We start from the raw sequence: 6,486 nt of genomic DNA, 5'->3' as shown, positions 1-6,486 counted from the left end.
ACACAGTTCAAAGGGATTCGGTGAAATTCCACGAGTTTCGACAGGTTTTGGTTGGATTTCATGGAATTGGACGAAATTCGATGCAGTGGGATGCGATCAGGTGTGTTTTATCTCGATTTAGCTCGGTTCATTTTGTTTGTCTCTAGTTGGCTCTTTTCAGCTCCATTCGGCTACTTTCAGCTCGAATATGGTCGATTTGACTCGATTCGACGCAATTTGCCTTGATTCGGCTCGATTCGGCCCTATTTGGCCCTATTCGGTGCTCTTCAGCTCTATTCCACTCTTTTCTACTCTAGTCATCTCTGTCCGACTCCATTCGACTCCATTCCACACCATTCTACTCCATTCTACACTATCCTATTCTGCAGAACCCTAACCCACCCCACCCTATCCTAATCGAGTCTTTTATTTTCTCTTCTCTTCTGTGGTGTTCTATTCTCTTTTTCTATTTTCTCTATTTCATCCTATGATACACTACCATAACCTACACTGAAGTATGTCATTCTATTCTTTTTATTCTATTTTCTTTGTTCCACCGCATGCTACCCTACCCTATGCTACCCCACCTAGTCATTGGGAGTACTTAATAAGGGTACTAATTAAGGGTACTAGTTATGGCAAGGGTAATGATTAACACAAGGTTACTAGTTCAGGCTACTAGTTGAAGCCAGGGCACTAGATAAGGCTACTAGTTGAGCTAAGATTCACTAGTTAGGGGTATTAGTGAATGCCAGAGTACTAGTGAAGGGTCCTAGTTCAGACACAAGTCCTTGTTGAGGGTACTGTTTTAGTCAAGGTTACTGTAAATTGCTACTGTTTAAGAGAAGGGTCCTAGTTAGGGGTACATGTTAAGGTACGGGTACAAGTTCGGGTGACTAGTTAAGGCCAGTTGACTGGTTCAGGCAAGGCTACTAGTTAAGGTAAGTTTACAAGATAGGGTTACTCGTTCAGGCCAGTTTACTAGTTAAGGCAAGGCGACTAGTTAGGGGTACTAGTTAAGGTAAGGGTACAAGTTAGGGTTACTCGTCAGGCCAGTTTACTAGTTAAGGCAAGGCACCTAGTTAGGGCTACCGGTTAAGGCAAGGGTACTGTTAGGGCTGCTACATAAGGCAGGGCACTAGTTAAGGCAAGGCTACTAGTTCAGGGTACTAATTAAGGCAGGGGCACTAGTTATGGCTCCTAGTTAAGGCAAGGGTACCAGTTTGGGGTCCTAATTCAGGGTACTTGTCAAGACAAGGGTACTATTCAAGGCTACTTGTCGAGGCTACTGATCTATGCCACTATTCTAGCTGACTTGGCTGGGTTACTAGTCTAGGCTACTACTCTAGCCTTCTCTTGTCTACTCTACTCTAGTCTACCTTAGTCTACCCTAGTCCACCCTATCAGAAACTCCGGTGCCATAACCCTTCTAATCTGTTTGATTTGATTCGATTCAAAGCATTTCGATGCCATTGGACGCGACTATGCTCGAAGCTGCTCGATTCGGCTCGATTCAGCACCATTAGCTCGATTCAGCTCGATTATCCTCGTTTCCACTTGATTCGGCTCTGTTCAGCCTTTGTCGTCCCTATTCAGCTCGATTCCACTCTTTTCTACTCTATTCGTCTCTATTTCACTCCATTCTATTCATTCCACACAATTCGACTCTATTCTGCTCTACCCTACCCTACCCTACTCTAATTGACTCTAATCTCTCTGATGCGATTCATCTCCTTTTATCCCCATCCTGCTATATTCAGCTCTATTCGACTCGATGCTACTCTACTCTATTGTACTCTAGTCTACTCTTCTGTAGTCTAGTCTAGTCTACTCTCTTCTATTCTATTGTATGTTTGCGATTCTGTTCTGTTCTATTCTACTCCACTGTACTGTACCCTATGCTATCCCAACTCTAATCTATTCTACTCCATTTGATTGGATTCGATTCGACCCGTTTTGAAGTGATTCAGCTCGATTTGGCTCTATTCTACTCTATTCCCCTTCTACTATACTCTAGTCTACTCTTTTCTGTATTCTTTCTGTAATGTTCTCTTCTATTCTATTCTGTTTGATTCTATTCTACTCTAGTCTACCCTACCCTACCATACGCGAACATCCCCTACTCCAATCTATTCAATTTGAGTTGACGAATTTTGACACAATTCAGATCGAATCGGTTCGATTCGTGTCCGCTTGGCTCGAACAGAATAGATTCGGCTTGATTCAGCTCCATTAGACTCGATTCAATGAATTTGGCTCGATTCGAATTCATTAGGCTCAAATGAGCTCGATTCGGCCCTCTTTGGACCTATTCAGCACTATTTGGCTCTATTCGGCTCTTTTCTACTCTATTCGACTCCATTCAATTCCATTGCACACCATTCTACTCCATTCTACACTATTCTACTCTACCCTACTCTAATTTACTGTAATTGATTCGGTGGGATTCCATGCAATTTGTCTCCTTTCATCTCCATTCGGCTCGATTCGACTCTATTCTACGCTACTCTCCTCTACATTATTCTGCTCTACTCTACTTTTATCTACTCCATTCTATTGTGTTCTTTCTATTCCGTTCTACCGTGTTCAATTCTATTCTAATCTATTCTATCATAAAGTACTCTAATATATGTTGCTGGATTCAGTCGCATGCATTTCAATGCGATTGGCTCAAATCGGCTCCATTCCACTCCATTCATCCCCATTTGTCTCGAAGAGCTTCGATTCGGCTCTATTCGGCTCTAATAGCCTCTACTCGTCTTTATTAGACTCTACTCAACTCTATTATCTCTTTTCAACTCCATTTGACTCCATTCGACTCCAGTCAACTCCATTCTACAGAATTCTACTTCATCCTACTCTATTCTCTGTTATATTGCATAGTAGTCTACCCTACTCTAAACGAAAAATGTGTTTTATTAGAGTAGTAGTCAATTCGAATCGATTGGATTGGATTTGACTTGAATTGTTGGGATTCAATGCAATTCGACGGGATTCGACGCTATACGGCACGGTTCTGAGGGATTCGGCGTGATTCGTCTTGATTTCTATCGGTTCAGCTAATTTTAGCTCTATTTGGCTCTGTTTGGCAATATTGGACTCTATTCTACTCTAGTCTTTGATACTCTACTCGACCCTCTTCTATTCTTTCAGTTCAGTTCTGTTCTGTTCTATTCTGTTCTACTACATTCTATTCTGCCCTACCCTACCCTTGCTTACCCTACTGCAAGCTGTTCGATTCTATTCGAAACACTTGAACGCGATTCGAACTGATTCGGGTCGTATCGGCTCGATTCAGCTCCTTTCTGCTCCATTAGACTCGATTCAGTTCTACTCGGCTCTTTTCTGCTCTATTCAGCTCTGATCGGCAGTATTCGACTCTATTTGACTCTAGTCTACTCCTCTCCACTCCACTCTATTCTTTCTGTTCTCTTCGATTCGACCGTACTCTACCCTAACCTTACCTGCACCTACACTAATCTATTTGATTCAGCTCGACACATTTCAATGCGATTCGACATGATTCGTCTCGATTCATCTCGAATTTGGTCGATTCGGGTGTATTCAGCTCTGTTCGGCTCTTTTCGGCTATTCGGTCTATTCACCTCTATTTGACTCTATTCTATTCTACTCTACTCTACTTAATTCTATTTCATTCTTTCTATTGCATTCTGTTCCGTGCTAGTCTAACCTCTCCTACCCTACCCTCCTCTACTCTAATCTATACGATTCAATTCAATGCGTTTCGTCGCGATTCCATGTGATTAGGCTTGAATCGGCTCCATTTAGCTCTCTTTGGCTTGAATCGGGTCAATTCGCCTCAATTCTGCTCGATTCAGCATAATTAGGCTCGATTAAAACTTATTGAGCTCTATTCAGCTCTTTTCTACTATATTTGTCTCTATTTGGCTCCATTCGACTCCATTCCACACCAGTCCACTCCATTCTACACTATTCTATTCTGTTCTACCCTACTCTAATCTATTCTAATCGATTCGATTCATCGCGATTCGTCTCATTTCCTCTCCACTCGACTCGATTCGGCTTGAACTGGGTCTTTTCATCCATATTCTGCACTACTCCACTCTGACGATTCTACTCTACTCATCTCTACTCCATTCTACTCTTTGTATTCTCTTCTGTTCTGCTCTATTCAATTGTACTGTGCCTTACCCACTGAATCCCTCCCTAACCTACACTACTCTAATCTATTCAATTTCATTCGATTTCATTCAATTCAATACTATTCTACCCTCTTAGACACAGTTCAAAGGGATTCGGTGAAATTCCACGAGTTTCGACAGGTTTTGGTTGGATTTCATGGAATTGGACGAAATTCGATGCAGTGGGATGCGATCAGGTGTGTTTTATCTCGATTTAGCTCGGTTCATTTTGTTTGTCTCTAGTTGGCTCTTTTCAGCTCCATTCGGCTACTTTCAGCTCGAATATGGTCGATTTGACTCGATTCGACGCAATTTGCCTTGATTCGGCTCGATTCGGCCCTATTTGGCCCTATTCGGTGCTCTTCAGCTCTATTCCACTCTTTTCTACTCTAGTCATCTCTGTCCGACTCCATTCGACTCCATTCCACACCATTCTACTCCATTCTACACTATCCTATTCTGCAGAACCCTAACCCACCCCACCCTATCCTAATCGAGTCTTTTATTTTCTCTTCTCTTCTGTGGTGTTCTATTCTCTTTTTCTATTTTCTCTATTTCATCCTATGATACACTACCATAACCTACACTGAAGTATGTCATTCTATTCTTTTTATTCTATTTTCTTTGTTCCACCGCATGCTACCCTACCCTATGCTACCCCACCTAGTCATTGGGAGTACTTAATAAGGGTACTAATTAAGGGTACTAGTTATGGCAAGGGTAATGATTAACACAAGGTTACTAGTTCAGGCTACTAGTTGAAGCCAGGGCACTAGATAAGGCTACTAGTTGAGCTAAGATTCACTAGTTAGGGGTATTAGTGAATGCCAGAGTACTAGTGAAGGGTCCTAGTTCAGACACAAGTCCTTGTTGAGGGTACTGTTTTAGTCAAGGTTACTGTAAATTGCTACTGTTTAAGAGAAGGGTCCTAGTTAGGGGTACGTGTTAAGGTACGGGTACAAGTTCGGGTGACTAGTTAAGGCCAGTTGACTGGTTCAGGCAAGGCTACTAGTTAAGGTAAGTTTACAAGATAGGGTTACTCGTTCAGGCCAGTTTACTAGTTAAGGCAAGGCGACAAGTTAGGGGTACTAGTTAAGGTAAGGGTACTGTTAGGGCTGCTACATAAGGCAGGGCACTACTTAAGGCAAGGCTACTAGTTCAGGGTACTAATTAAGGCAGGGGCACTAGTTATGGCTCCTAGTTAAGGCAAGGGTACCAGTTTGGGGTCCTAATTCAGGGTACTTGTCAAGACAAGGGTACTATTCAAGGCTACTTGTCGAGGCTACTGATCTATGCCACTATTCTAGCTGACTTGGCTGGGTTACTAGTCTAGGCTACTACTCTAGCCTTCTCTTGTCTACTCTACTCTAGTCTACCTTAGTCTACCCTAGTCCACCCTATCAGAAACTCCGGTGCCATAACCCTTCTAATCTGTTTGATTTGATTCGATTCAAAGCATTTCGATGCCATTGGACGCGACTATGCTGGAAGCTGCTCGATTCGGCTCGATTCAGCACCATTAGCTCGATTCAGCTCGATTATCCTCGTTTCCACTTGATTCGGCTCTGTTCAGCCTTTGTCGTCCCTATTCAGCTCGATTCCACTCTTTTCTACTCTATTCGTCTCTATTTCACTCCATTCTATTCATTCCACACAATTCGACTCTATTCTGCTCTACCCTACCCTACCCTACTCTAATTGACTCTAATCTCTCTGATGCGATTCATCTCCTTTTATCCCCATCCTGCTATATTCAGCTCTATTCGACTCGATGCTACTCTACTCTATTGTACTCTAGTCTACTCTTCTGTAGTCTAGTCTAGTCTACTCTCTTCTATTCTATTGTATGTTTGCGATTCTGTTCTGTTCTATTCTACTCCACTGTACTGTACCCTATGCTATCCCAACTCTAATCTATTCTACTCCATTTGATTGGATTCGATTCGACCCGTTTTGAAGTGATTCAGCTCGATTTGGCTCTATTCTACTCTATTCCCCTTCTACTATACTCTAGTCTACTCTTTTCTGTATTCTTTCTGTAATGTTCTCTTCTATTCTATTCTGTTTGATTCTATTCTACTCTAGTCTACCCTACCCTACCATACGCGAACATCCCCTACTCCAATCTATTCAATTTGAGTTGACGAATTTTGACACAATTCAGATCGAATCGGTTCGATTCGTGTCCGCTTGGCTCGAACAGAATAGATTCGGCTTGATTCAGCTCCATTAGACTCGATTCAATGAATTTGGCTCGATTCGAATTCATTAGGCTCAAATGAGCTCGATTCGGCCCTCTTTGGACCTATTCAGCACTATTTGGCTCTATTCGGCTCTTTTCTAC

This window comes from Loxodonta africana, chromosome 20 (assembly GCF_030014295.1).
Source record: "Loxodonta africana isolate mLoxAfr1 chromosome 20, mLoxAfr1.hap2, whole genome shotgun sequence".
Lineage (NCBI taxonomy): Eukaryota > Metazoa > Chordata > Mammalia > Proboscidea > Elephantidae > Loxodonta > Loxodonta africana.
This window is presented reverse-complemented; position numbering follows the sequence as displayed.